Genomic DNA, 24,474 nt, shown 5'->3' on the forward strand with positions numbered 1-24,474 from the left:
GAAAGATGAAAAAGCTTACAGCACCTGGTATTCCCAGGCGGTCTCCCATCCAAGTACTAACCAGGCCCGACCCTGCTTAGCTTCCGAGATCGGACGAGATCGGGCGTGTTCAGAGTGGTATGGCCGTAAGCAATTGAGGCGGCGGCGGCAGGGAGGCCTTTTATACACGGCTTAGCCTGTGCCTACTGCAGGGCCCTTTGAAAACCGGCCACCAAATGGGCCTATTTCTCTGCCCTCTATTATCATTGACGCCCTCAGCCGTTGTGCTCACCGGGAGCAAGGCCGCAGTCTTTTCTCTCCCCTACATTTGCGCTGTTCAGCGACGGCAGGGACACAAATGCATGCTGTGATAAGTTTGCAGCCTCCCCGAGGGAAAGCCAGCTGTTGCTGGCACACGGGACGTGATGTCGTCCTTGTACTTCCTCTGCAAAAGGGACTGCACTGCCGCTGGCCAGCACTGTTGTTGGAGGCCCCCTGTCTCCCCCGGAGAGGGAGCAGCGCCCTCTGCTGCCTAGAAAGATGAAAAAGCTTACAGCACCTGGTATTCCCAGGCGGTCTCCCATCCAAGTACTAACCAGGCCCGACCCTGCTTAGCTTCCGAGATCGGACGAGATCGGGCGTGTTCAGAGTGGTATGGCCGTAAGCAATTGAGGCGGCGGCGGCAGGGAGGCCTTTTATACACGGCTTAGCCTGTGCCTACTGCAGGGCCCTTTGAAAACCGGCCACCAAATGGGCCTATTTCTCTGCCCTCTATTATCATTGACGCCCTCAGCCGTTGTGCTCACCGGGAGCAAGGCCGCAGTCTTTTCTCTCCCCTACATTTGCGCTGTTCAGCGACGGCAGGGACACAAATGCATGCTGTGATAAGTTTGCAGCCTCCCCGAGGGAAAGCCAGCTGTTGCTGGCACACGGGACGTGATGTCGTCCTTGTACTTCCTCTGCAAAAGTGACTGCACTGCCGCTGGCCAGCACTGTTGTTGGAGGCCCCCTGTCTCCCCCGGAGAGGGAGCAGCGCCCTCTGCTGCCTAGAAAGATGAAAAAGCTTACAGCACCTGGTATTCCCAGGCGGTCTCCCATCCAAGTACTAACCAGGCCCGACCCTGCTTAGCTTCCGAGATCGGACAAGATCGGGCGTGTTCAGAGTGGTATGGCCGTAAGCAATTGAGGCGGCGGCGGCAGGGAGGCCTTTTATACACGGCTTAGCCTGTGCCTACTGCAGGGCCCTTTGAAAACCGGCCACCAAATGGGCCTATTTCTCTGCCCTCTATTATCATTGACGCCCTCAGCCGTTGTGCTCACCGGGAGCAAGGCCGCAGTCTTTTCTCTCCCCTACATTTGCGCTGTTCAGCGACGGCAGGGACACAAATGCATGCTGTGATAAGTTTGCAGCCTCCCCGAGGGAAAGCCAGCTGTTGCTGGCACACGGGACGTGATGTCGTCCTTGTACTTCCTCTGCAAAAGTGACTGCACTGCCGCTGGCCAGCACTGTTGTTGGAGGCCCCCTGTCTCCCCCGGAGAGGGAGCAGCGCCCTCTGCTGCCTAGAAAGATGAAAAAGCTTACAGCACCTGGTATTCCCAGGCGGTCTCCCATCCAAGTACTAACCAGGCCCGACCCTGCTTAGCTTCCGAGATCGGACGAGATCGGGCGTGTTCAGAGTGGTATGGCCGTAAGCAATTGAGGCGGCGGCAGGGAGGCCTTTTATACACGGCTTAGCCTGTGCCTACTGCAGGGCCCTTTGAAAACCGGCCACCAAATGGGCCTATTTCTCTGCCCTCTATTATCATTGACGCCCTCAGCCGTTGTGCTCACCGGGAGCAAGGCCGCAGTCTTTTCTCTCCCCTACATTTGCGCTGTTCAGCGACGGCAGGGACACAAATGCATGCTGTGATAAGTTTGCAGCCTCCCCGAGGGAAAGCCAGCTGTTGCTGGCACACGGGACGTGATGTCGTCCTTGTACTTCCTCTGCAAAAGTGACTGCACTGCCGCTGGCCAGCACTGTTGTTGGAGGCCCCCTGTCTCCCCCGGAGAGGGAGCAGCGCCCTCTGCTGCCTAGAAAGATGAAAAAGCTTACAGCACCTGGTATTCCCAGGCGGTCTCCCATCCAAGTACTAACCAGGCCCGACCCTGCTTAGCTTCCGAGATCGGACGAGATCGGGCGTGTTCAGAGTGGTATGGCCGTAAGCAATTGGGGCGGCGGCAGGGAGGCCTTTTATACACGGCTTAGCCTGTGCCTACTGCAGGGCCCTTTGAAAACCGGCCACCAAATGGGCCTATTTCTCTGCCCTCTATTATCATTGACGCCCTCAGCCGTTGTGCTCACCGGGAGCAAGGCCGCAGTCTTTTCTCTCCCCTACATTTGCGCTGTTCAGCGACGGCAGGGACACAAATGCATGCTGTGATAAGTTTGCAGCCTCCCCGAGGGAAAGCCAGCTGTTGCTGGCACACGGGACGTGATGTCGTCCTTGTACTTCCTCTGCAAAAGTGACTGCACTGCCGCTGGCCAGCACTGTTGTTGGAGGCCCCCTGTCTCCCCCGGAGAGGGAGCAGCGCCCTCTGCTGCCTAGAAAGATGAAAAAGCTTACAGCACCTGGTATTCCCAGGCGGTCTCCCATCCAAGTACTAACCAGGCCCGACCCTGCTTAGCTTCCGAGATCGGACGAGATCGGGCGTGTTCAGAGTGGTATGGCCGTAAGCAATTGAGGCGTCGGCAGGGAGGCCTTTTATACACGGCTTAGCTTGTGCCTACTGCAGGGCCCTTTGAAAACCGGCCACCAAATGGGCCTATTTCTCTGCCCTCTATTATCATTGACGCCCTCAGCCGTTGTGCTCACCGGGAGCAAGGCCGCAGTCTTTTCTCTCCCCTACATTTGCGCTGTTCAGCGACGGCAGGGACACAAATGCATGCTGTGATAAGTTTGCAGCCTCCCCGAGGGAAAGCCAGCTGTTGCTGGCACACGGGACGTGATGTCGTCCTTGTACTTCCTCTGCAAAAGTGACTGCACTGCCGCTGGCCAGCACTGTTGTTGGAGGCCCCCTGTCTCCCCCGGAGAGGGAGCAGCGCCCTCTGCTGCCTAGAAAGATGAAAAAGCTTACAGGACCTGGTATTCCCAGGCGGTCTCCCATCCAAGTACTAACCAGGCCCGACCCTGCTTAGCTTCCGAGATCGGACGAGATCGGGCGTGTTCAGAGTGGTATGGCCGTAAGCAATTGAGGCGGCGGCAGGGAGGCCTTTTATACACGGCTTAGCCTGTGCCTACTGCAGGGCCCTTTGAAAACCGGCCACCAAATGGGCCTATTTCTCTGCCCTCTATTATCATTGACGCCCTCAGCCGTTGTGCTCACCGGGAGCAAGGCCGCAGTCTTTTCTCTCCCCTACATTTGCGCTGTTCAGCGACGGCAGGGACACAAATGCATGCTGTGATAAGTTTGCAGCCTCCCCGAGGGAAAGCCAGCTGTTGCTGGCACACGGGACGTGATGTCGTCCTTGTACTTCCTCTGCAAAAGTGACTGCACTGCCGCTGGCCAGCACTGTTGTTGGAGGCCCCCTGTCTCCCCCGGAGAGGGAGCAGTGCCCTCTGCTGCCTAAAAAGATGAAAAAGCTTACAGCACCTGGTATTCCCAGGCGGTCTCCCATCCAAGTACTAACCAGGTCCGACCCTGCTTAGCTTCCGAGATCGGACGAGATCGGGCGTGTTCAGAGTGGTATGGCCGTAAGCAATTGAGGCGGCGGCAGGGAGGCCTTTTATACACGGCTTAGCCTGTGCCTACTGCAGGGCCCTTTGAAAACCGGCCACCAAATGGGCCTATTTCTCTGCCCTCTATTATCATTGACGCCCTCAGCCGTTGTGCTCACCGGGAGCAAGGCCGCAGTCTTTTCTCTCCCCTACATTTGCGCTGTTCAGCGACGGCAGGGACACAAATGTATGCTGTGATAAGTTTGCAGCCTCCCCGAGGGAAAGCCAGCTGTTGCTGGCACACGGGACGTGATGTCGTCCTTGTACTTCCTCTGCAAAAGTGACTGCACTGCCGCTGGCCAGCACTGTTGTTGGAGGCCCCCTGTCTCCCCCGGAGAGGGAGCAGCGCCCTCTGCTGCCTAGAAAGATGAAAAAGCTTACAGCACCTGGTATTCCCAGGCGGTCTCCCATCCAAGTACTAACCAGGCCCGACCCTGCTTAGCTTCCGAGATCGGACGAGATCGGGCGTGTTCAGAGTGGTATGGCCGTAAGCAATTGAGGCGGCGGCAGGGAGGCCTTTTATACACGGCTTAGCCTGTGCCTACTGCAGGGCCCTTTGAAAACCGGCCACCAAATGGGCCTATTTCTCTGCCCTCTATTATCATTGACGCCCTCAGCCGTTGTGCTCACCGGGAGCAAGGCCGCAGTCTTTTCTCTCCCCTACATTTGCGCTGTTCAGCGACGGCAGGGACACAAATGCATGCTGTGATAAGTTTGCAGCCTCCCCGAGGGAAAGCCAGCTGTTGCTGGCACACGGGACGTGATGTCGTCCTTGTACTTCCTCTGCAAAAGTGACTGCACTGCCGCTGGCCAGCACTGTTGTTGGAGGCCCCCTGTCTCCCCCGGAGAGGGAGCAGCGCCCTCTGCTGCCTAGAAAGATGAAAAAGCTTACAGCACCTGGTATTCCCAGGCGGTCTCCCATCCAAGTACTAACCAGGCCCGACCCTGCTTAGCTTCCGAGATCGGACGAGATCGGGCGTGTTCAGAGTGGTATGGCCGTAAGCAATTGAGGCGGCGGCGGCAGGGAGGCCTTTTATACACGGCTTAGCCTGTGCCTACTGCAGGGCCCTTTGAAAACCGGCCACCAAATGGGCCTATTTCTCTGCCCTCTATTATCATTGACGCCCTCAGCCGTTGTGCTCACCGGGAGCAAGGCCGCAGTCTTTTCTCTCCCCTACATTTGCGCTGTTCAGCGACGGCAGGGACACAAATGCATGCTGTGATAAGTTTGCAGCCTCCCCGAGGGAAAGCCAGCTGTTGCTGGCACACGGGACGTGATGTCGTCCTTGTACTTCCTCTGCAAAAGGGACTGCACTGCCGCTGGCCAGCACTGTTGTTGGAGGCCCCCTGTCTCCCCCGGAGAGGGAGCAGCGCCCTCTGCTGCCTAGAAAGATGAAAAAGCTTACAGCACCTGGTATTCCCAGGCGGTCTCCCATCCAAGTACTAACCAGGCCCGACCCTGCTTAGCTTCCGAGATCGGACGAGATCGGGCGTGTTCAGAGTGGTATGGCCGTAAGCAATTGAGGCGGCGGCGGCAGGGAGGCCTTTTATACACGGCTTAGCCTGTGCCTACTGCAGGGCCCTTTGAAAACCGGCCACCAAATGGGCCTATTTCTCTGCCCTCTATTATCATTGACGCCCTCAGCCGTTGTGCTCACCGGGAGCAAGGCCGCAGTCTTTTCTCTCCCCTACATTTGCGCTGTTCAGCGACGGCAGGGACACAAATGCATGCTGTGATAAGTTTGCAGCCTCCCCGAGGGAAAGCCAGCTGTTGCTGGCACACGGGACGTGATGTCGTCCTTGTACTTCCTCTGCAAAAGTGACTGCACTGCCGCTGGCCAGCACTGTTGTTGGAGGCCCCCTGTCTCCCCCGGAGAGGGAGCAGCGCCCTCTGCTGCCTAGAAAGATGAAAAAGCTTACAGCACCTGGTATTCCCAGGCGGTCTCCCATCCAAGTACTAACCAGGCCCGACCCTGCTTAGCTTCCGAGATCGGACGAGATCGGGCGTGTTCAGAGTGGTATGGCCGTAAGCAATTGAGGCGGCGGCGGCAGGGAGGCCTTTTATACACGGCTTAGCCTGTGCCTACTGCAGGGCCCTTTGAAAACCGGCCACCAAATGGGCCTATTTCTCTGCCCTCTATTATCATTGACGCCCTCAGCCGTTGTGCTCACCGGGAGCAAGGCCGCAGTCTTTTCTCTCCCCTACATTTGCGCTGTTCAGCGACGGCAGGGACACAAATGCATGCTGTGATAAGTTTGCAGCCTCCCCGAGGGAAAGCCAGCTGTTGCTGGCACACGGGACGTGATGTCGTCCTTGTACTTCCTCTGCAAAAGTGACTGCACTGCCGCTGGCCAGCACTGTTGTTGGAGGCCCCCTGTCTCCCCCGGAGAGGGAGCAGCGCCCTCTGCTGCCTAGAAAGATGAAAAAGCTTACAGCACCTGGTATTCCCAGGCGGTCTCCCATCCAAGTACTAACCAGGCCCGACCCTGCTTAGCTTCCGAGATCGGACGAGATCGGGCGTGTTCAGAGTGGTATGGCCGTAAGCAATTGAGGCGGCGGCAGGGAGGCCTTTTATACACGGCTTAGCCTGTGCCTACTGCAGGGCCCTTTGAAAACCGGCCACCAAATGGGCCTATTTCTCTGCCCTCTATTATCATTGACGCCCTCAGCCGTTGTGCTCACCGGGAGCAAGGCCGCAGTCTTTTCTCTCCCCTACATTTGCGCTGTTCAGCGACGGCAGGGACACAAATGCATGCTGTGATAAGTTTGCAGCCTCCCCGAGGGAAAGCCAGCTGTTGCTGGCACACGGGACGTGATGTCGTCCTTGTACTTCCTCTGCAAAAGTGACTGCACTGCCGCTGGCCAGCACTGTTGTTGGAGGCCCCCTGTCTCCCCCGGAGAGGGAGCAGCGCCCTCTGCTGCCTAGAAAGATGAAAAAGCTTACAGCACCTGGTATTCCCAGGCGGTCTCCCATCCAAGTACTAACCAGGCCCGACCCTGCTTAGCTTCCGAGATCGGACGAGATCGGGCGTGTTCAGAGTGGTATGGCCGTAAGCAATTGGGGCGGCGGCAGGGAGGCCTTTTATACACGGCTTAGCCTGTGCCTACTGCAGGGCCCTTTGAAAACCGGCCACCAAATGGGCCTATTTCTCTGCCCTCTATTATCATTGACGCCCTCAGCCGTTGTGCTCACCGGGAGCAAGGCCGCAGTCTTTTCTCTCCCCTACATTTGCGCTGTTCAGCGACGGCAGGGACACAAATGCATGCTGTGATAAGTTTGCAGCCTCCCCGAGGGAAAGCCAGCTGTTGCTGGCACACGGGACGTGATGTCGTCCTTGTACTTCCTCTGCAAAAGTGACTGCACTGCCGCTGGCCAGCACTGTTGTTGGAGGCCCCCTGTCTCCCCCGGAGAGGGAGCAGCGCCCTCTGCTGCCTAGAAAGATGAAAAAGCTTACAGCACCTGGTATTCCCAGGCGGTCTCCCATCCAAGTACTAACCAGGCCCGACCCTGCTTAGCTTCCGAGATCGGACGAGATCGGGCGTGTTCAGAGTGGTATGGCCGTAAGCAATTGAGGCGTCGGCAGGGAGGCCTTTTATACACGGCTTAGCTTGTGCCTACTGCAGGGCCCTTTGAAAACCGGCCACCAAATGGGCCTATTTCTCTGCCCTCTATTATCATTGACGCCCTCAGCCGTTGTGCTCACCGGGAGCAAGGCCGCAGTCTTTTCTCTCCCCTACATTTGCGCTGTTCAGCGACGGCAGGGACACAAATGCATGCTGTGATAAGTTTGCAGCCTCCCCGAGGGAAAGCCAGCTGTTGCTGGCACACGGGACGTGATGTCGTCCTTGTACTTCCTCTGCAAAAGTGACAGCACTGCCGCTGGCCAGCACTGTTGTTGGAGGCCCCCTGTCTCCCCCGGAGAGGGAGCAGCGCCCTCTGCTGCCTAGAAAGATGAAAAAGCTTACAGGACCTGGTATTCCCAGGCGGTCTCCCATCCAAGTACTAACCAGGCCCGACCCTGCTTAGCTTCCGAGATCGGACGAGATCGGGCGTGTTCAGAGTGGTATGGCCGTAAGCAATTGAGGCGGCGGCAGGGAGGCCTTTTATACACGGCTTAGCCTGTGCCTACTGCAGGGCCCTTTGAAAACCGGCCACCAAATGGGCCTATTTCTCTGCCCTCTATTATCATTGACGCCCTCAGCCGTTGTGCTCACCGGGAGCAAGGCCGCAGTCTTTTCTCTCCCCTACATTTGCGCTGTTCAGCGACGGCAGGGACACAAATGCATGCTGTGATAAGTTTGCAGCCTCCCCGAGGGAAAGCCAGCTGTTGCTGGCACACGGGACGTGATGTCGTCCTTGTACTTCCTCTGCAAAAGTGACTGCACTGCCGCTGGCCAGCACTGTTGTTGGAGGCCCCCTGTCTCCCCCGGAGAGGGAGCAGCGCCCTCTGCTGCCTAGAAAGATGAAAAAGCTTACAGCACCTGGTATTCCCAGGCGGTCTCCCATCCAAGTACTAACCAGGTCCGACCCTGCTTAGCTTCCGAGATCGGACGAGATCGGGCGTGTTCAGAGTGGTATGGCCGTAAGCAATTGAGGCGGCGGCAGGGAGGCCTTTTATACACGGCTTAGCCTGTGCCTACTGCAGGGCCCTTTGAAAACCGGCCACCAAATGGGCCTATTTCTCTGCCCTCTATTATCATTGACGCCCTCAGCCGTTGTGCTCACCGGGAGCAAGGCCGCAGTCTTTTCTCTCCCCTACATTTGCGCTGTTCAGCGACGGCAGGGACACAAATGTATGCTGTGATAAGTTTGCAGCCTCCCCGAGGGAAAGCCAGCTGTTGCTGGCACACGGGACGTGATGTCGTCCTTGTACTTCCTCTGCAAAAGTGACTGCACTGCCGCTGGCCAGCACTGTTGTTGGAGGCCCCCTGTCTCCCCCGGAGAGGGAGCAGCGCCCTCTGCTGCCTAGAAAGATGAAAAAGCTTACAGCACCTGGTATTCCCAGGCGGTCTCCCATCCAAGTACTAACCAGGCCCGACCCTGCTTAGCTTCCGAGATCGGACGAGATCGGGCGTGTTCAGAGTGGTATGGCCGTAAGCAATTGAGGCGGCGGCAGGGAGGCCTTTTATACATGGCTTAGCCTGTGCCTACTGCAGGGCCCTTTGAAAACCGGCCACCAAATGGGCCTATTTCTCTGCCCTCTATTATCATTGACGCCCTCAGCCGTTGTGCTCACCGGGAGCAAGGCCGCAGTCTTTTCTCTCCCCTACATTTGCGCTGTTCAGCGACGGCAGGGACACAAATGCATGCTGTGATAAGTTTGCAGCCTCCCCGAGGGAAAGCCAGCTGTTGCTGGCACACGGGACGTGATGTCGTCCTTGTACTTCCTCTGCAAAAGTGACTGCACTGCCGCTGGCCAGCACTGTTGTTGGAGGCCCCCTGTCTCCCCCGGAGAGGGAGCAGCGCCCTCTGCTGCCTAGAAAGATGAAAAAGCTTACAGCACCTGGTATTCCCAGGCGGTCTCCCATCCAAGTACTAACCAGGCCCGACCCTGCTTAGCTTCCGAGATCGGACGAGATCGGGCGTGTTCAGAGTGGTATGGCCGTAAGCAATTGAGGCGGCGGCGGCAGGGAGGCCTTTTATACACGGCTTAGCCTGTGCCTACTGCAGGGCCCTTTGAAAACCGGCCACCAAATGGGCCTATTTCTCTGCCCTCTATTATCATTGACGCCCTCAGCCGTTGTGCTCACCGGGAGCAAGGCCGCAGTCTTTTCTCTCCCCTACATTTGCGCTGTTCAGCGACGGCAGGGACACAAATGCATGCTGTGATAAGTTTGCAGCCTCCCCGAGGGAAAGCCAGCTGTTGCTGGCACACGGGACGTGATGTCGTCCTTGTACTTCCTCTGCAAAAGTGACTGCACTGCCGCTGGCCAGCACTGTTGTTGGAGGCCCCCTGTCTCCCCCGGAGAGGGAGCAGCGCCCTCTGCTGCCTAGAAAGATGAAAAAGCTTACAGCACCTGGTATTCCCAGGCGGTCTCCCATCCAAGTACTAACCAGGCCCGACCCTGCTTAGCTTCCGAGATCGGACGAGATCGGGCGTGTTCAGAGTGGTATGGCCGTAAGCAATTGAGGCGGCGGCGGCAGGGAGGCCTTTTATACACGGCTTAGCCTGTGCCTACTGCAGGGCCCTTTGAAAACCGGCCACCAAATGGGCCTATTTCTCTGCCCTCTATTATCATTGACGCCCTCAGCCGTTGTGCTCACCGGGAGCAAGGCCGCAGTCTTTTCTCTCCCCTACATTTGCGCTGTTCAGCGACGGCAGGGACACAAATGCATGCTGTGATAAGTTTGCAGCCTCCCCGAGGGAAAGCCAGCTGTTGCTGGCACACGGGACGTGATGTCGTCCTTGTACTTCCTCTGCAAAAGTGACTGCACTGCCGCTGGCCAGCACTGTTGTTGGAGGCCCCCTGTCTCCCCCGGAGAGGGAGCAGCGCCCTCTGCTGCCTAGAAAGATGAAAAAGCTTACAGCACCTGGTATTCCCAGGCGGTCTCCCATCCAAGTACTAACCAGGCCCGACCCTGCTTAGCTTCCGAGATCGGACGAGATCGGGCGTGTTCAGAGTGGTATGGCCGTAAGCAATTGAGGCGGCGGCGGCAGGGAGGCCTTTTATACACGGCTTAGCCTGTGCCTACTGCAGGGCCCTTTGAAAACCGGCCACCAAATGGGCCTATTTCTCTGCCCTCTATTATCATTGACGCCCTCAGCCGTTGTGCTCACCGGGAGCAAGGCCGCAGTCTTTTCTCTCCCCTACATTTGCGCTGTTCAGCGACGGCAGGGACACAAATGCATGCTGTGATAAGTTTGCAGCCTCCCCGAGGGAAAGCCAGCTGTTGCTGGCACACGGGACGTGATGTCGTCCTTGTACTTCCTCTGCAAAAGTGACTGCACTGCCGCTGGCCAGCACTGTTGTTGGAGGCCCCCTGTCTCCCCCGGAGAGGGAGCAGCGCCCTCTGCTGCCTAGAAAGATGAAAAAGCTTACAGCACCTGGTATTCCCAGGCGGTCTCCCATCCAAGTACTAACCAGGCCCGACCCTGCTTAGCTTCCGAGATCGGACGAGATCGGGCGTGTTCAGAGTGGTATGGCCGTAAGCAATTGAGGCGGCGGCGGCAGGGAGGCCTTTTATACACGGCTTAGCCTGTGCCTACTGCAGGGCCCTTTGAAAACCGGCCACCAAATGGGCCTATTTCTCTGCCCTCTATTATCATTGACGCCCTCAGCCGTTGTGCTCACCGGGAGCAAGGCCGCAGTCTTTTCTCTCCCCTACATTTGCGCTGTTCAGCGACGGCAGGGACACAAATGCATGCTGTGATAAGTTTGCAGCCTCCCCGAGGGAAAGCCAGCTGTTGCTGGCACACGGGACGTGATGTCGTCCTTGTACTTCCTCTGCAAAAGTGACTGCACTGCCGCTGGCCAGCACTGTTGTTGGAGGCCCCCTGTCTCCCCCGGAGAGGGAGCAGCGCCCTCTGCTGCCTAGAAAGATGAAAAAGCTTACAGCACCTGGTATTCCCAGGCGGTCTCCCATCCAAGTACTAACCAGGCCCGACCCTGCTTAGCTTCCGAGATCGGACGAGATCGGGCGTGTTCAGAGTGGTATGGCCGTAAGCAATTGAGGCGGCGGCGGCAGGGAGGCCTTTTATACACGGCTTAGCCTGTGCCTACTGCAGGGCCCTTTGAAAACCGGCCACCAAATGGGCCTATTTCTCTGCCCTCTATTATCATTGACGCCCTCAGCCGTTGTGCTCACCGGGAGCAAGGCCGCAGTCTTTTCTCTCCCCTACATTTGCGCTGTTCAGCGACGGCAGGGACACAAATGCATGCTGTGATAAGTTTGCAGCCTCCCCGAGGGAAAGCCAGCTGTTGCTGGCACACGGGACGTGATGTCGTCCTTGTACTTCCTCTGCAAAAGTGACTGCACTGCCGCTGGCCAGCACTGTTGTTGGAGGCCCCCTGTCTCCCCCGGAGAGGGAGCAGCGCCCTCTGCTGCCTAGAAAGATGAAAAAGCTTACAGCACCTGGTATTCCCAGGCGGTCTCCCATCCAAGTACTAACCAGGCCCGACCCTGCTTAGCTTCCGAGATCGGACGAGATCGGGCGTGTTCAGAGTGGTATGGCCGTAAGCAATTGAGGCGGCGGCAGGGAGGCCTTTTATACACGGCTTAGCCTGTGCCTACTGCAGGGCCCTTTGAAAACCGGCCACCAAATGGGCCTATTTCTCTGCCCTCTATTATCATTGACGCCCTCAGCCGTTGTGCTCACCGGGAGCAAGGCCGCAGTCTTTTCTCTCCCCTACATTTGCGCTGTTCAGCGACGGCAGGGACACAAATGCATGCTGTGATAAGTTTGCAGCCTCCCCGAGGGAAAGCCAGCTGTTGCTGGCACACGGGACGTGATGTCGTCCTTGTACTTCCTCTGCAAAAGTGACTGCACTGCCGCTGGCCAGCACTGTTGTTGGAGGCCCCCTGTCTCCCCCGGAGAGGGAGCAGCGCCCTCTGCTGCCTAGAAAGATGAAAAAGCTTACAGCACCTGGTATTCCCAGGCGGTCTCCCATCCAAGTACTAACCAGGCCCGACCCTGCTTAGCTTTCGAGATCGGACGAGATCGGGCGTGTTCAGAGTGGTATGGCCGTAAGCAATTGGGGCGGCGGCAGGGAGGCCTTTTATACACGGCTTAGCCTGTGCCTACTGCAGGGCCCTTTGAAAACCGGCCACCAAATGGGCCTATTTCTCTGCCCTCTATTATCATTGACGCCCTCAGCCGTTGTGCTCACCGGGAGCAAGGCCGCAGTCTTTTCTCTCCCCTACATTTGCGCTGTTCAGCGACGGCAGGGACACAAATGCATGCTGTGATAAGTTTGCAGCCTCCCCGAGGGAAAGCCAGCTGTTGCTGGCACACGGGACGTGATGTCGTCCTTGTACTTCCTCTGCAAAAGTGACTGCACTGCCGCTGGCCAGCACTGTTGTTGGAGGCCCCCTGTCTCCCCCGGAGAGGGAGCAGCGCCCTCTGCTGCCTAGAAAGATGAAAAAGCTTACAGCACCTGGTATTCCCAGGCGGTCTCCCATCCAAGTACTAACCAGGCCCGACCCTGCTTAGCTTCCGAGATCGGACGAGATCGGGCGTGTTCAGAGTGGTATGGCCGTAAGCAATTGAGGCGTCGGCAGGGAGGCCTTTTATACACGGCTTAGCTTGTGCCTACTGCAGGGCCCTTTGAAAACCGGCCACCAAATGGGCCTATTTCTCTGCCCTCTATTATCATTGACGCCCTCAGCCGTTGTGCTCACCGGGAGCAAGGCCGCAGTCTTTTCTCTCCCCTACATTTGCGCTGTTCAGCGACGGCAGGGACACAAATGCATGCTGTGATAAGTTTGCAGCCTCCCCGAGGGAAAGCCAGCTGTTGCTGGCACACGGGACGTGATGTCGTCCTTGTACTTCCTCTGCAAAAGTGACAGCACTGCCGCTGGCCAGCACTGTTGTTGGAGGCCCCCTGTCTCCCCCGGAGAGGGAGCAGCGCCCTCTGCTGCCTAGAAAGATGAAAAAGCTTACAGGACCTGGTATTCCCAGGCGGTCTCCCATCCAAGTACTAACCAGGCCCGACCCTGCTTAGCTTCCGAGATCGGACGAGATCGGGCGTGTTCAGAGTGGTATGGCCGTAAGCAATTGAGGCGGCGGCAGGGAGGCCTTTTATACACGGCTTAGCCTGTGCCTACTGCAGGGCCCTTTGAAAACCGGCCACCAAATGGGCCTATTTCTCTGCCCTCTATTATCATTGACGCCCTCAGCCGTTGTGCTCACCGGGAGCAAGGCCGCAGTCTTTTCTCTCCCCTACATTTGCGCTGTTCAGCGACGGCAGGGACACAAATGCATGCTGTGATAAGTTTGCAGCCTCCCCGAGGGAAAGCCAGCTGTTGCTGGCACACGGGACGTGATGTCGTCCTTGTACTTCCTCTGCAAAAGTGACTGCACTGCCGCTGGCCAGCACTGTTGTTGGAGGCCCCCTGTCTCCCCCGGAGAGGGAGCAGTGCCCTCTGCTGCCTAGAAAGATGAAAAAGCTTACAGCACCTGGTATTCCCAGGCGGTCTCCCATCCAAGTACTAACCAGGTCCGACCCTGCTTAGCTTCCGAGATCGGACGAGATCGGGCGTGTTCAGAGTGGTATGGCCGTAAGCAATTGAGGCGGCGGCAGGGAGGCCTTTTATACACGGCTTAGCCTGTGCCTACTGCAGGGCCCTTTGAAAACCGGCCACCAAATGGGCCTATTTCTCTGCCCTCTATTATCATTGACGCCCTCAGCCGTTGTGCTCACCGGGAGCAAGGCCGCAGTCTTTTCTCTCCCCTACATTTGCGCTGTTCAGCGACGGCAGGGACACAAATGTATGCTGTGATAAGTTTGCAGCCTCCCCGAGGGAAAGCCAGCTGTTGCTGGCACACGGGACGTGATGTCGTCCTTGTACTTCCTCTGCAAAAGTGACTGCACTGCCGCTGGCCAGCACTGTTGTTGGAGGCCCCCTGTCTCCCCCGGAGAGGGAGCAGCGCCCTCTGCTGCCTAGAAAGATGAAAAAGCTTACAGCACCTGGTATTCCCAGGCGGTCTCCCATCCAAGTACTAACCAGGCCCGACCCTGCTTAGCTTCCGAGATCGGACGAGATCGGGCGTGTTCAGAGTGGTATGGCCGTAAGCAATTGAGGCGGCGGCAGGGAGGCCTTTTATACACGGCTTAGCCTGTGCCTACTGCAGGGCCCTTTGAAAACCGGCCACCAAATGGGCCTATTTCTCTGCCCTCTATTATCATTGACGCCCTCAGCCGTTGTGCTCACCGGGAGCAAGGCCGCAGTCTTTTCTCTCCCCTACATTTGCGCTGTTCAGCGACGGCAGGGACACAAATGCATGCTGTGATAAGTTTGCAGCCTCCCCGAGGGAAAGCCAGCTGTTGCTGGCACACGGGACGTGATGTCGTCCTTGTACTTCCTCTGCAAAAGTGACTGCACTGCCGCTGGCCAGCACTGTTGTTGGAGGCCCCCTGTCTCCCCCGGAGAGGGAGCAGCGCCCTCTGCTGCCTAGAAAGATGAAAAAGCTTACAGCACCTGGTATTCCCAGGCGGTCTCCCATCCAAGTACTAACCAGGCCCGACCCTGCTTAGCTTCCGAGATCGGACGAGATCGGGCGTGTTCAGAGTGGTATGGCCGTAAGCAATTGAGGCAGCGGCGGCAGGGAGGCCTTTTATACACGGCTTAGCCTGTGCCTACTGCAGGGCCCTTTGAAAACCGGCCACCAAATGGGCCTATTTCTCTGCCCTCTATTATCATTGACGCCCTCAGCCGTTGTGCTCACCGGGAGCAAGGCCGCAGTCTTTTCTCTCCCCTACATTTGCGCTGTTCAGCGACGGCAGGGACACAAATGCATGCTGTGATAAGTTTGCAGCCTCCCCGAGGGAAAGCCAGCTGTTGCTGGCACACGGGACGTGATGTCGTCCTTGTACTTCCTCTGCAAAAGTGACTGCACTGCCGCTGGCCAGCACTGTTGTTGGAGGCCCCCTGTCTCCCCCGGAGAGGGAGCAGCGCCCTCTGCTGCCTAGAAAGATGAAAAAGCTTACAGCACCTGGTATTCCCAGGCGGTCTCCCATCCAAGTACTAACCAGGCCCGACCCTGCTTAGCTTCCGAGATCGGACGAGATCGGGCGTGTTCAGAGTGGTATGGCCGTAAGCAATTGAGGCGGCGGCGGCAGGGAGGCCTTTTATACACGGCTTAGCCTGTGCCTACTGCAGGGCCCTTTGAAAACCGGCCACCAAATGGGCCTATTTCTCTGCCCTCTATTATCATTGACGCCCTCAGCCGTTGTGCTCACCGGGAGCAAGGCCGCAGTCTTTTCTCTCCCCTACATTTGCGCTGTTCAGCGACGGCAGGGACACAAATGCATGCTGTGATAAGTTTGCAGCCTCCCCGAGGGAAAGCCAGCTGTTGCTGGCACACGGGACGTGATGTCGTCCTTGTACTTCCTCTGCAAAAGTGACTGCACTGCCGCTGGCCAGCACTGTTGTTGGAGGCCCCCTGTCTCCCCCGGAGAGGGAGCAGCGCCCTCTGCTGCCTAGAAAGATGAAAAAGCTTACAGCACCTGGTATTCCCAGGCGGTCTCCCATCCAAGTACTAACCAGGCCCGACCCTGCTTAGCTTCCGAGATCGGACGAGATCGGGCGTGTTCAGAGTGGTATGGCCGTAAGCAATTGAGGCGGCGGCAGGGAGGCCTTTTATACACGGCTTAGCCTGTGCCTACTGCAGGGCCCTTTGAAAACCGGCCACCAAATGGGCCTATTTCTCTGCCCTCTATTATCATTGACGCCCTCAGCCGTTGTGCTCACCGGGAGCAAGGCCGCAGTCTTTTCTCTCCCCTACATTTGCGCTGTTCAGCGACGGCAGGGACACAAATGCATGCTGTGATAAGTTTGCAGCCTCCCCGAGGGAAAGCCAGCTGTTGCTGGCACACGGGACGTGATGTCGTCCTTGTACTTCCTCTGCAAAAGTGACTGCACTGCCGCTGGCCAGCACTGTTGTTGGAGGCCCCCTGTCTCCCCCGGAGAGGGAGCAGCGCCCTCTGCTGCCTAGAAAGATGAAAAAGCTTACAGCACCTGGTATTCCCAGGCGGTCTCCCATCCAAGTACTAACCAGGCCCGACCCTGCTTAGCTTCCGAGATCGGACGAGATCGGGCGTGTTCAGAGTGGTATGGCCGTAAGCAATTGAGGCGGCGGCAGGGAGGCCTTTTATACACGGCTTAGCCTGTGCCTACTGCAGGGCCCTTTGAAAACCGGCCACCAAATGGGCCTATTTCTCTGCCCTCTATTATCATTGACGCCCTCAGCCGTTGTGCTCACCGGGAGCAAGGCCGCAGTCTTTTCTCTCCCCTACATTTGCGCTGTTCAGCGACGGCAGGGACACAAATGCATGCTGTGATAAGTTTGCAGCCTCCCCGAGGGAAAGCCAGCTGTTGCTGGCACACGGGACGTGATGTCGTCCTTGTACTTCCTCTGCAAAAGTGACTGCACTGCCGCTGGCCAGCACTGTTGTTGGAGGCCCCCTGTCTCCCCCGGAGAGGGAGCAGCGCCCTCTGCTGCCTAGAAAGATGAAAAAGCTTACAGCACCTGGTATTCCCAGGCGGTCTCCCATCCAAGTACTAACCAGGCCCGACCCTGCTTAGCTTCCGAGATCGGACGAGATCGGGCGTGTTCAGAGTGGTATGGCCGTAAGCAATTGGGGCGGCGGCAGGGAGGCCTTTTATACACGGCTTAGCCTGTGCCTACTGCAGGGCCTTTTGAAAACCGGCCACCAAATGGGCCTATTTCTCTGCCCTCTATTATCATTGACGCCCTCAGCCGTTGTGCTCACCGGGAGCAAGGCCGCAGTCTTTTCTCTCCCCTACATTTGCGCTGTTCAGCGACGGCAGGGACACAAATGCATGCTGTGATAAGTTTGCAGCCTCCCCGAGGGAAAGCCAGCTGTTGCTGGCACACGGGACGTGATGACGTCCTTGTACTTCCTCTGCAAAAGTGACTGCACTGCCGCTGGCCAGCACTGTTGTTGGAGGCCCCCTGTCTCCCCCGGAGAGGGAGCAGCGCCCTCTGCTGCCTAGAAAGATGAAAAAGCTTACAGCACCTGGTATTCCCAGGCGGTCTCCCATCCAAGTACCAACCAGGCCCGACCCTGCTTAGCTTCCGAGATCGGACGAGATCGGGCGTGTTCAGAGTGGTATGGCCGTAAGCAATTGAGGCGGCGGCAGGGAGGCCTTTTATACACGGCTTAGCCTGTGCCTACTGCAGGGCCCTTTGAAAACCGGCCACCAAATGGGCCTATTTCTCTGCCCTCTATTATCATTGACGCCCTCAGCCGTTGTGCTCACCGGGAGCAAGGCCGCAGTCTTTTCTCTCCCCTACATTTGCGCTGTTCAGCGACGGCAGGGACACAAATGCATGCTGTGATAAGTTTGCAGCCTCCCCGAGGGAAAGCCAGCTGTTGCTGGCACACGGGACGTGATGTCGTCCTTGTACTTCCTCTGCAAAAGTGACTGCACTGCCGCTGGCCAGCACTGTTGTTGGAGGCCCCCTGTCTCCCCCGGAGAGGGAGCAGCGCCCTCTGCTGCCTAGAAAGATGAAAAAGCTTACAGCACCTGGTATTCCCAGGCGGTCTCCCATCCAAGTACTAACCAGGCCGGACCCTGCTTAGCTTCCGAGATCGGACGAGATCGGGCGTGTTCAGAGTGGTATGGCCGTAAGCAATTGAGGCGGCGGCAGGGAGGCCTTTTATACACGGCTTAGCCTGTGCCTACTGCAGGGCCCTTTGAAAACCGGCCACCAAATGGGCCTATTTCTCTGCCCTCTATTATCATTGACGCCCTCAGCCGTTGTGCTCACCGGGAGCAAGGCCGCAGTCTTTTCTCTCCCCTACATTTGCGCTGTTCAGCGACGGCAGGGACACAAATGCATGCTGTGATAAGTTTGCAGCCTCCCCGAGGGAAAGCCAGCTGTTGCTGGCACACGGGACGTGATGTCGTCCTTGTACTTCCTCTGCAAAAGTGACTGCACTGCCGCTGGCCAGCACTGTTGTTGGAGGCCCCCTGTCTCCCCCGGAGAGGGAGCAGCGCCCTCTGCTGCCTAGAAAGATGAAAAAGCTTACAGCACCTGGTATTCCCAGGCGGTCTCCCATCCAAGTACTAACCAGGCCCGACCCTGCTTAGCTTCCGAGATCGGACGAGATCGGGCGTGTTCAGAGTGGTATGGCCGTAAGCAATTGAGGCGGCGGCGGCAGGGAGGCCTTTTATACACGGCTTAGCCTGTGCCTACTGCAGGGCCCTTTGAAAACCGGCCACCAAATGGGCCTATTTCTCTGCCCTCTATTATCATTGACGCCCTCAGCCGTTGTGCTCACCGGGAGCAAGGCCGCAGTCTTTTCTCTCCCCTACATTTGCGCTGTTCAGCGACGGCAGGGACACAAATGCATGCTGTGATAAGTTTGCAGCCTCCCCGAGGGAAAGCCAGCTGTTGCTGGCACACGGGACGTGATGTCGTCCTTGTACTTCCTCTGCAAAAGTGACTGCACTGCCGCTGGCCAGCACTGTTGTTGGAGGCCCCCTGTCTCCCCCGGAGAGGGAGCAGCGCCCTCTGCTGCCTAGAAAGATGAAAAAGCTTACAGCACCTGGTATTCCCAGGCGGTCTCCCATCCAAGTACTAACCAGGCCCGACCCTGCTTAGCTTCCGAGATCGGACGAGATCGGGCGTGTTCAGAGTGGTATGGCCGTAAGCAATTGAGGCGGCGGCGGCAGGGAGGCCTTTTATACACGGCTTAGCCTGTGCCTACTGCAGGGCCCTTTGAAAACCGGCCACCAAATGGGCCTATTTCTCTGCCCTCTATTATCATTGACGCCCTCAGCCGTTGTGCTCACCGGGAGCAAGGCCGCAGTCTTTTCTCTCCCCTACATTTGCGCTGTTCAGCGACGGCAGGGACACAAATGCATGCTGTGATAAGTTTGCAGCCTCCCCGAGGGAAAGCCAGCTGTTGCTGGCACACGGGACGTGATGTCGTCCTTGTACTTCCTCTGCAAAAGTGACTGCACTGCCGCTGGCCAGCACTGTTGTTGGAGGCCCCCTGTCTCCCCCGGAGAGGGAGCAGCGCCCTCTGCTGCCTAGAAAGATGAAAAAGCTTACAGCACCTGGTATTCCCAGGCGGTCTCCCATCCAAGTACTAACCAGCCCCGACCCTGCTTAGCTTCCGAGATCGGACGAGATCGGGCGTGTTCAGAGTGGTATGGCCGTAAGCAATTGAGGCAGCGGCGGCAGGGAGGCCTTTTATACACGGCTTAGCCTGTGCCTACTGCAGGGCCCTTTGAAAACCGGCCACCAAATGGGCCTATTTCTCTGCCCTCTATTATCATTGACGCCCTCAGCCGTTGTGCTCACCGGGAGCAAGGCCGCAGTCTTTTCTCTCCCCTACATTTGCGCTGTTCAGCGACGGCAGGGACACAAATGCATGCTGTGATAAGTTTGCAGCCTCCCCGAGGGAAAGCCAGCTGTTGCTGGCACACGGGACGTGATGTCGTCCTTGTACTTCCTCTGCAAAAGTGACTGCACTGCCGCTGGCCAGCACTGTTGTTGGAGGCCCCCTGTCTCCCCCGGAGAGGGAGCAGCGCCCTCTGCTGCCTAGAAAGATGAAAAAGCTTACAGCACCTGGTATTCCCAGGCGGTCTCCCATCCAAGTACTAACCAGGCCCGACCCTGCTTAGCTTCCGAGATCGGACGAGATCGGGCGTGTTCAGAGTGGTATGGCCGTAAGCAATTGAGGCAGCGGCGGCAGGGAGGCCTTTTATACACGGCTTAGCCTGTGCCTACTGCAGGGCCCTTTGAAAACCGGCCACCAAATGGGCCTATTTCTCTGCCCTCTATTATCATTGACGCCCTCAGCCGTTGTGCTCACCGGGAGCAAGGCCGCAGTCTTTTCTCTCCCCTACATTTGCGCTGTTCAGCGACGGCAGGGACACAAATGCATGCTGTGATAAGTTTGCAGCCTCCCCGAGGGAAAGCCAGCTGTTGCTGGCACACGGGACGTGATGTCGTCCTTGTACTTCCTCTGCAAAAGTGACTGCACTGCCGCTGGCCAGCACTGTTGTTGGAGGCCCCCTGTCTCCCCCGGAGAGGGAGCAGCGCCCTCTGCTGCCTAGAAAGATGAAAAAGCTTACAGCACCTGGTATTCGCAGGCGGTCTCCCATCCAAGTACTAACCAGGCCCGACCCTGCTTAGCTTCCGAGATCGGACGAGATCGGGCGTGTTCAGAGTGGTATGGCCGTAAGCAATTGAGGCAGCGGCGGCAGGGAGGCCTTTTATACACGGCTTAGCCTGTGCCTACTGCAGGGCCCTTTGAAAACCGGCCACCAAATGGGCCTATTTCTCTGCCCTCTATTATAATTGACGCCCTCAGCCGTTGTGCTCACCGGGAGCAAGGCCGCAGTCTTTTCTCTCCCCTACATTTGCGCTGTTCAGCGACGGCAGGGACACAAATGCATGCTGTGATAAGTTTGCAGCCTCCCCGAGGGAAAGCCAGCTGTTGCTGGCACACGGGACGTGATGTCGTCCTTGTACTTCCTCTGCAAAAGTGACTGCACTGCCGCTGGCCAGCACTGTTGTTGGAGGCCCCCTGTCTCCCCCGGAGAGGGAGCAGCGCCCTCTGCTGCCTAGAAAGATGAAAAAGCTTACAGCACCTGGTATTCCCAGGCGGTCTCCCATCCAAGTACTAACCAGGCCCGACCCTGCTTAGCTTCCGAGATCGGACGAGATCGGGCGTGTTCAGAGTGGTATGGCCGTAAGCAATTGAGGCGGCGGCGGCAGGGAGGCCTTTTATACACGGCTTAGCCTGTGCCTACTGCAGGGCCCTTTGAAAACCGGCCACCAAATGGTCCTATTTCTCTGCCCTCTATTATCATTGACGCCCTCAGCCGTTGTGCTCACCGGGAGCAAGGCCGCAGTCTTTTCTCTCCCCTACATTTGCGCTGTTCAGCGACGGCAGGGACACAAATGCATGCTGTGATAAGTTTGCAGCCTCCCCGAGGGAAAGCCAGCTGTTGCTGGCACACGGGACGTGATGTCGTCCTTGTACTTCCTCTGCAAAAGTGACTGCACTGCCGCTGGCCAGCACTGTTGTTGGAGGCCCCCTGTCTCCCCCGGAGAGGGAGCAGCGCCCTCTGCTGCCTAGAAAGATGAAAAAGCTTACAGCACCTGGTATTCCCAGGCGGTCTCCCATCCAAGTACTAACCAGGCCCGACCCTGCTTAGCTTCCGAGATCGGACGAGATCGGGCGTGTTCAGAGTGGTATGGCCGTAAGCAATTGAGGCGGCGGCAGGGAGGCCTTTTATACACGGCTTAGCCTGTGCCTACTGCAGGGCCTTTTGAAAACCGGCCACCAAATGGGCCTATTTCTCTGCCCTCTGTTATCATTGACGCCCTCAGCCGTTGTGCTCACCGGGAGCAAGGCCGCAGTCTTTTCTCTCCCCTACATTTGCGCTGTTCAGCGACGGCAGGGACACAAATGCATGCTGTGATAAGTTTGCAGCCTCCCCGAGGGAAAGCCAGCTGTTGCTGGCACACGGGACGTGATGTCGTCCTTGTACTTCCTCTGCAAAAGTGACTGCACTGCCGCTGGCCAGCACTGTTGTTGGAGGCCCCCTGTCTCCCCCGGAGAGGGAGCAGCGCCCTCTGCTGCCTAGAAAGATGAAAAAGCTTACAGCACCTGGTATTCCCAGGCGGTCTCCCATCCAAGTACTAACCAGGCCCGACCCTGCTTAGCTTCCGAGATCGGACGAGATCGGGCGTGTTCAGAGTGGTATGGCCGTAAGCAATTGAGGCGGCGGCAGGGAGGCCTTTTATACACGGCTTAGCCTGTGCCTACTGCAGGGCCTTTTGAAAACCGGCCACCAAATGGGCCTATTTCTCTGCCCTCTATTATCATTGACGCCCTCAGCCGTTGTGCTCACCGGGAGCAAGGCCGCAGTCTTTTCTCTCCCCTACATTTGCGCTGTTCAGCGACGGCAGGGACACAAATGCATGCTGTGATAAGTTTGCAGCCTCCCCGAGGGAAAGCCAGCTGTTGCTGGCACACGGGACGTGATGTCGTCCTTGTACTTCCTCTGCAAAAGTGACTGCACTGCCGCTGGCCAGCACTGTTGTTGGAGGCCCCCTGTCTCCCCCGGAGAGGGAGCAGCGCCCTCTGCTGCCTAGAAAGATGAAAAAGCTTACAGCACCTGGTATTCGCAGGCGGTCTCCCATCCAAGTACTAACCAGGCCCGACACTGCTTAGCTTCCGAGATCGGACGAGATCGGGCGTGTTCAGAGTGGTATGGCCGTAAGCAATTGAGGCGGCGGCAGGGAGGCCTTTTATACACGGCTTAGCCTGTGCCTACTGCAGGGCCTTTTGAAAACCGGCCACCAAATGGGCCTATTTCTCTGCCCTCTGTTATCATTGACGCCCTCAGCCGTTGTGCTCACCGGGAGCAAGGCCGCAGTCTTTTCTCTCCCCTACATTTGCGCTGTTCAGCGACGGCAGGGACACAAATGCATGCTGTGATAAGTTTGCAGCCTCCCCGAGGGAAAGCCAGCTGTTGCTGGCACACGGGACGTGATGTCGTCCTTGTACTTCCTCTGCAAAAGTGACTGCACTGCCGCTGGCCAGCACTGTTGTTGGAGGCCCCCTGTCTCCCCCGGAGAGGGAGCAGCGCCCTCTGCTGCCTAGAAAGATGAAAAAGCTTACAGCACCTGGTATTCGCAGGCGGTCTCCCATCCAAGTACTAACCAGGCCCGACCCTGCTTAGCTTCCGAGATCGGACGAGATCGGGCGTGTTCAGAGTGGTATGGCCGTAAGCAATTGAGGCGGCGGCAGGGAGGCCTTTTATACACGGCTTAGCCTGTGCCTACTGCAGGGCCTTTTGAAAACCGGCCACCAAATGGGCCTATTTCTCTGCCCTCTGTTATCATTGACGCCCTCAGCCGTTGTGCTCACCGGGAGCAAGGCCGCAGTCTTTTCTCTCCCCTACATTTGCGCTGTTCAGCGACGGCAGGGACACAAATGCATGCTGTGATAAGTTTGCAGCCTCCCCGAGGGAAAGCCAGCTGTTGCTGGCACACGGGACGTGATGTCGTCCTTGTACTTCCTCTGCAAAAGTGACTGCACTGCCGCTGGCCAGCACTGTTGTTGGAGGCCCCCTGTCTCCCCCGGAGAGGGAGCAGCGCCCTCTGCTGCCTAGAAAGATGAAAAAGCTTACAGCACCTGGTATTCCCAGGCGGTCTCCCATCCAAGTACTAACCAGGCCCGACCCTGCTTAGCTTCCGAGATCGGACGAGATCGGGCGTGTTCAGAGTGGTATGGCCGTAAGCAATTGAGGCGGCGGCAGGGAGGCCTTTTATACACGGCTTAGCCTGTGCCTACTGCAGGGCCTTTTGAAAACCGGCCACCAAATGGGCCTATTTCTCTGCCCTCTGTTATCATTGACGCCCTCAGCCGTTGTGCTCACCGGGAGCAAGGCCGCAGTCTTTTCTCTCCCCTACATTTGCGCTGTTCAGCGACGGCAGGGACACAAATGCATGCTGTGATAAGTTTGCAGCCTCCCCGAGGGAAAGCCAGCTGTTGCTGGCACACGGGACGTGATGTCGTCCTTGTACTTCCTCTGCAAAAGTGACTGCACTGCCGCTGGCCAGCACTGTTGTTGGAGGCCCCCTGTCTCCCCCGGAGAGGGAGCAGCGCCCTCTGCTGCCTAGAAAGATGAAAAAGCTTACAGCACCTGGTATTCGCAGGCGGTCTCCCATCCAAGTACTAACCAGGCCCGACCCTGCTTAGCTTCCGAGATCGGACGAGATCGGGCGTGTTCAGAGTGGTATGGCCGTAAGCAATTGAGGCGGCGGCAGGGAGGCCTTTTATACACGGCTTAGCCTGTGCCTACTGCAGGGCCTTTTGAAAACCGGCCACCAAATGGGCCTATTTCTCTGCCCTCTGTTATCATTGACGCCCTCAGCCGTTGTGCTCACCGGGAGCAAGGCCGCAGTCTTTTCTCTCCCCTACATTTGCGCTGTTCAGCGACGGCAGGGACACAAATGCATGCTGTGATAAGTTTGCAGCCTCCCCGAGGGAAAGCCAGCTGTTGCTGGCACACGGGACGT

General features: G+C 57.5%; 48 non-coding genes across 48 annotated transcripts; all 48 read right to left on the bottom strand.

Moving 5' to 3' along the window:
• Window positions 1–12: 12 nt before the first annotated feature.
• Window positions 13–131, bottom strand: LOC144540164 (5S ribosomal RNA). Its single transcript, XR_013505386.1, has one exon. It is a non-coding gene; the product is annotated as a 5S ribosomal RNA (ribosomal RNA).
• A 395-nt stretch (window positions 132–526) lies between these two features.
• LOC144540165 (5S ribosomal RNA) lies at window positions 527–645 on the bottom strand. The gene has a single exon (XR_013505387.1). It is a non-coding gene; the product is annotated as a 5S ribosomal RNA (ribosomal RNA).
• A 395-nt stretch (window positions 646–1,040) lies between these two features.
• LOC144541076 (5S ribosomal RNA) lies at window positions 1,041–1,159 on the bottom strand. Its single transcript, XR_013506291.1, has one exon. It is a non-coding gene; the product is annotated as a 5S ribosomal RNA (ribosomal RNA).
• A 395-nt stretch (window positions 1,160–1,554) lies between these two features.
• LOC144540166 (5S ribosomal RNA) lies at window positions 1,555–1,673 on the bottom strand. The gene has a single exon (XR_013505388.1). It is a non-coding gene; the product is annotated as a 5S ribosomal RNA (ribosomal RNA).
• Window positions 1,674–2,065: 392 nt separating this feature from the next.
• LOC144540167 (5S ribosomal RNA) lies at window positions 2,066–2,184 on the bottom strand. The gene has a single exon (XR_013505389.1). It is a non-coding gene; the product is annotated as a 5S ribosomal RNA (ribosomal RNA).
• Window positions 2,185–2,576: 392 nt separating this feature from the next.
• On the bottom strand, window positions 2,577–2,695 carry LOC144540168 (5S ribosomal RNA). Its single transcript, XR_013505390.1, has one exon. It is a non-coding gene; the product is annotated as a 5S ribosomal RNA (ribosomal RNA).
• Window positions 2,696–3,087: 392 nt separating this feature from the next.
• Window positions 3,088–3,206, bottom strand: LOC144541172 (5S ribosomal RNA). The gene has a single exon (XR_013506387.1). It is a non-coding gene; the product is annotated as a 5S ribosomal RNA (ribosomal RNA).
• A 392-nt stretch (window positions 3,207–3,598) lies between these two features.
• On the bottom strand, window positions 3,599–3,717 carry LOC144540912 (5S ribosomal RNA). The gene has a single exon (XR_013506130.1). It is a non-coding gene; the product is annotated as a 5S ribosomal RNA (ribosomal RNA).
• A 392-nt stretch (window positions 3,718–4,109) lies between these two features.
• Window positions 4,110–4,228, bottom strand: LOC144540169 (5S ribosomal RNA). Its single transcript, XR_013505391.1, has one exon. It is a non-coding gene; the product is annotated as a 5S ribosomal RNA (ribosomal RNA).
• Window positions 4,229–4,620: 392 nt separating this feature from the next.
• Window positions 4,621–4,739, bottom strand: LOC144540170 (5S ribosomal RNA). The gene has a single exon (XR_013505392.1). It is a non-coding gene; the product is annotated as a 5S ribosomal RNA (ribosomal RNA).
• A 395-nt stretch (window positions 4,740–5,134) lies between these two features.
• On the bottom strand, window positions 5,135–5,253 carry LOC144540171 (5S ribosomal RNA). The gene has a single exon (XR_013505393.1). It is a non-coding gene; the product is annotated as a 5S ribosomal RNA (ribosomal RNA).
• Window positions 5,254–5,648: 395 nt separating this feature from the next.
• LOC144540173 (5S ribosomal RNA) lies at window positions 5,649–5,767 on the bottom strand. Its single transcript, XR_013505395.1, has one exon. It is a non-coding gene; the product is annotated as a 5S ribosomal RNA (ribosomal RNA).
• A 395-nt stretch (window positions 5,768–6,162) lies between these two features.
• Window positions 6,163–6,281, bottom strand: LOC144540174 (5S ribosomal RNA). Its single transcript, XR_013505396.1, has one exon. It is a non-coding gene; the product is annotated as a 5S ribosomal RNA (ribosomal RNA).
• A 392-nt stretch (window positions 6,282–6,673) lies between these two features.
• LOC144540175 (5S ribosomal RNA) lies at window positions 6,674–6,792 on the bottom strand. Its single transcript, XR_013505397.1, has one exon. It is a non-coding gene; the product is annotated as a 5S ribosomal RNA (ribosomal RNA).
• Window positions 6,793–7,184: 392 nt separating this feature from the next.
• Window positions 7,185–7,303, bottom strand: LOC144540176 (5S ribosomal RNA). The gene has a single exon (XR_013505398.1). It is a non-coding gene; the product is annotated as a 5S ribosomal RNA (ribosomal RNA).
• Window positions 7,304–7,695: 392 nt separating this feature from the next.
• LOC144541173 (5S ribosomal RNA) lies at window positions 7,696–7,814 on the bottom strand. Its single transcript, XR_013506388.1, has one exon. It is a non-coding gene; the product is annotated as a 5S ribosomal RNA (ribosomal RNA).
• A 392-nt stretch (window positions 7,815–8,206) lies between these two features.
• LOC144540913 (5S ribosomal RNA) lies at window positions 8,207–8,325 on the bottom strand. Its single transcript, XR_013506131.1, has one exon. It is a non-coding gene; the product is annotated as a 5S ribosomal RNA (ribosomal RNA).
• A 392-nt stretch (window positions 8,326–8,717) lies between these two features.
• LOC144540177 (5S ribosomal RNA) lies at window positions 8,718–8,836 on the bottom strand. Its single transcript, XR_013505399.1, has one exon. It is a non-coding gene; the product is annotated as a 5S ribosomal RNA (ribosomal RNA).
• Window positions 8,837–9,228: 392 nt separating this feature from the next.
• LOC144540178 (5S ribosomal RNA) lies at window positions 9,229–9,347 on the bottom strand. The gene has a single exon (XR_013505400.1). It is a non-coding gene; the product is annotated as a 5S ribosomal RNA (ribosomal RNA).
• A 395-nt stretch (window positions 9,348–9,742) lies between these two features.
• LOC144540179 (5S ribosomal RNA) lies at window positions 9,743–9,861 on the bottom strand. Its single transcript, XR_013505401.1, has one exon. It is a non-coding gene; the product is annotated as a 5S ribosomal RNA (ribosomal RNA).
• A 395-nt stretch (window positions 9,862–10,256) lies between these two features.
• LOC144540180 (5S ribosomal RNA) lies at window positions 10,257–10,375 on the bottom strand. Its single transcript, XR_013505402.1, has one exon. It is a non-coding gene; the product is annotated as a 5S ribosomal RNA (ribosomal RNA).
• Window positions 10,376–10,770: 395 nt separating this feature from the next.
• On the bottom strand, window positions 10,771–10,889 carry LOC144540181 (5S ribosomal RNA). Its single transcript, XR_013505403.1, has one exon. It is a non-coding gene; the product is annotated as a 5S ribosomal RNA (ribosomal RNA).
• A 395-nt stretch (window positions 10,890–11,284) lies between these two features.
• Window positions 11,285–11,403, bottom strand: LOC144540182 (5S ribosomal RNA). Its single transcript, XR_013505404.1, has one exon. It is a non-coding gene; the product is annotated as a 5S ribosomal RNA (ribosomal RNA).
• A 395-nt stretch (window positions 11,404–11,798) lies between these two features.
• Window positions 11,799–11,917, bottom strand: LOC144540184 (5S ribosomal RNA). Its single transcript, XR_013505406.1, has one exon. It is a non-coding gene; the product is annotated as a 5S ribosomal RNA (ribosomal RNA).
• Window positions 11,918–12,309: 392 nt separating this feature from the next.
• On the bottom strand, window positions 12,310–12,428 carry LOC144540989 (5S ribosomal RNA). Its single transcript, XR_013506204.1, has one exon. It is a non-coding gene; the product is annotated as a 5S ribosomal RNA (ribosomal RNA).
• Window positions 12,429–12,820: 392 nt separating this feature from the next.
• Window positions 12,821–12,939, bottom strand: LOC144540185 (5S ribosomal RNA). The gene has a single exon (XR_013505407.1). It is a non-coding gene; the product is annotated as a 5S ribosomal RNA (ribosomal RNA).
• A 392-nt stretch (window positions 12,940–13,331) lies between these two features.
• LOC144541174 (5S ribosomal RNA) lies at window positions 13,332–13,450 on the bottom strand. The gene has a single exon (XR_013506389.1). It is a non-coding gene; the product is annotated as a 5S ribosomal RNA (ribosomal RNA).
• Window positions 13,451–13,842: 392 nt separating this feature from the next.
• On the bottom strand, window positions 13,843–13,961 carry LOC144540914 (5S ribosomal RNA). Its single transcript, XR_013506132.1, has one exon. It is a non-coding gene; the product is annotated as a 5S ribosomal RNA (ribosomal RNA).
• Window positions 13,962–14,353: 392 nt separating this feature from the next.
• LOC144540186 (5S ribosomal RNA) lies at window positions 14,354–14,472 on the bottom strand. Its single transcript, XR_013505408.1, has one exon. It is a non-coding gene; the product is annotated as a 5S ribosomal RNA (ribosomal RNA).
• Window positions 14,473–14,864: 392 nt separating this feature from the next.
• Window positions 14,865–14,983, bottom strand: LOC144540187 (5S ribosomal RNA). Its single transcript, XR_013505409.1, has one exon. It is a non-coding gene; the product is annotated as a 5S ribosomal RNA (ribosomal RNA).
• A 395-nt stretch (window positions 14,984–15,378) lies between these two features.
• Window positions 15,379–15,497, bottom strand: LOC144540188 (5S ribosomal RNA). The gene has a single exon (XR_013505410.1). It is a non-coding gene; the product is annotated as a 5S ribosomal RNA (ribosomal RNA).
• A 395-nt stretch (window positions 15,498–15,892) lies between these two features.
• On the bottom strand, window positions 15,893–16,011 carry LOC144540189 (5S ribosomal RNA). The gene has a single exon (XR_013505411.1). It is a non-coding gene; the product is annotated as a 5S ribosomal RNA (ribosomal RNA).
• Window positions 16,012–16,403: 392 nt separating this feature from the next.
• On the bottom strand, window positions 16,404–16,522 carry LOC144540190 (5S ribosomal RNA). The gene has a single exon (XR_013505412.1). It is a non-coding gene; the product is annotated as a 5S ribosomal RNA (ribosomal RNA).
• A 392-nt stretch (window positions 16,523–16,914) lies between these two features.
• Window positions 16,915–17,033, bottom strand: LOC144540191 (5S ribosomal RNA). Its single transcript, XR_013505413.1, has one exon. It is a non-coding gene; the product is annotated as a 5S ribosomal RNA (ribosomal RNA).
• Window positions 17,034–17,425: 392 nt separating this feature from the next.
• LOC144540972 (5S ribosomal RNA) lies at window positions 17,426–17,544 on the bottom strand. Its single transcript, XR_013506188.1, has one exon. It is a non-coding gene; the product is annotated as a 5S ribosomal RNA (ribosomal RNA).
• Window positions 17,545–17,936: 392 nt separating this feature from the next.
• LOC144541199 (5S ribosomal RNA) lies at window positions 17,937–18,055 on the bottom strand. Its single transcript, XR_013506413.1, has one exon. It is a non-coding gene; the product is annotated as a 5S ribosomal RNA (ribosomal RNA).
• Window positions 18,056–18,447: 392 nt separating this feature from the next.
• On the bottom strand, window positions 18,448–18,566 carry LOC144540192 (5S ribosomal RNA). The gene has a single exon (XR_013505414.1). It is a non-coding gene; the product is annotated as a 5S ribosomal RNA (ribosomal RNA).
• A 395-nt stretch (window positions 18,567–18,961) lies between these two features.
• On the bottom strand, window positions 18,962–19,080 carry LOC144540193 (5S ribosomal RNA). Its single transcript, XR_013505415.1, has one exon. It is a non-coding gene; the product is annotated as a 5S ribosomal RNA (ribosomal RNA).
• A 395-nt stretch (window positions 19,081–19,475) lies between these two features.
• On the bottom strand, window positions 19,476–19,594 carry LOC144541211 (5S ribosomal RNA). The gene has a single exon (XR_013506425.1). It is a non-coding gene; the product is annotated as a 5S ribosomal RNA (ribosomal RNA).
• Window positions 19,595–19,989: 395 nt separating this feature from the next.
• On the bottom strand, window positions 19,990–20,108 carry LOC144540195 (5S ribosomal RNA). The gene has a single exon (XR_013505417.1). It is a non-coding gene; the product is annotated as a 5S ribosomal RNA (ribosomal RNA).
• A 395-nt stretch (window positions 20,109–20,503) lies between these two features.
• Window positions 20,504–20,622, bottom strand: LOC144540916 (5S ribosomal RNA). The gene has a single exon (XR_013506134.1). It is a non-coding gene; the product is annotated as a 5S ribosomal RNA (ribosomal RNA).
• A 395-nt stretch (window positions 20,623–21,017) lies between these two features.
• Window positions 21,018–21,136, bottom strand: LOC144540196 (5S ribosomal RNA). The gene has a single exon (XR_013505418.1). It is a non-coding gene; the product is annotated as a 5S ribosomal RNA (ribosomal RNA).
• Window positions 21,137–21,531: 395 nt separating this feature from the next.
• On the bottom strand, window positions 21,532–21,650 carry LOC144540197 (5S ribosomal RNA). Its single transcript, XR_013505419.1, has one exon. It is a non-coding gene; the product is annotated as a 5S ribosomal RNA (ribosomal RNA).
• Window positions 21,651–22,042: 392 nt separating this feature from the next.
• Window positions 22,043–22,161, bottom strand: LOC144540198 (5S ribosomal RNA). Its single transcript, XR_013505420.1, has one exon. It is a non-coding gene; the product is annotated as a 5S ribosomal RNA (ribosomal RNA).
• A 392-nt stretch (window positions 22,162–22,553) lies between these two features.
• On the bottom strand, window positions 22,554–22,672 carry LOC144541032 (5S ribosomal RNA). Its single transcript, XR_013506247.1, has one exon. It is a non-coding gene; the product is annotated as a 5S ribosomal RNA (ribosomal RNA).
• Window positions 22,673–23,064: 392 nt separating this feature from the next.
• Window positions 23,065–23,183, bottom strand: LOC144540917 (5S ribosomal RNA). The gene has a single exon (XR_013506135.1). It is a non-coding gene; the product is annotated as a 5S ribosomal RNA (ribosomal RNA).
• A 392-nt stretch (window positions 23,184–23,575) lies between these two features.
• Window positions 23,576–23,694, bottom strand: LOC144540199 (5S ribosomal RNA). Its single transcript, XR_013505421.1, has one exon. It is a non-coding gene; the product is annotated as a 5S ribosomal RNA (ribosomal RNA).
• A 392-nt stretch (window positions 23,695–24,086) lies between these two features.
• Window positions 24,087–24,205, bottom strand: LOC144540919 (5S ribosomal RNA). Its single transcript, XR_013506136.1, has one exon. It is a non-coding gene; the product is annotated as a 5S ribosomal RNA (ribosomal RNA).
• Between the last annotated feature and the right edge of the window lie 269 nt (window positions 24,206–24,474).

This window comes from Centroberyx gerrardi, chromosome 10 (genome assembly GCF_048128805.1).
Source record: "Centroberyx gerrardi isolate f3 chromosome 10, fCenGer3.hap1.cur.20231027, whole genome shotgun sequence".
In the NCBI taxonomy this organism is placed as follows: domain Eukaryota; kingdom Metazoa; phylum Chordata; class Actinopteri; order Beryciformes; family Berycidae; genus Centroberyx; species Centroberyx gerrardi.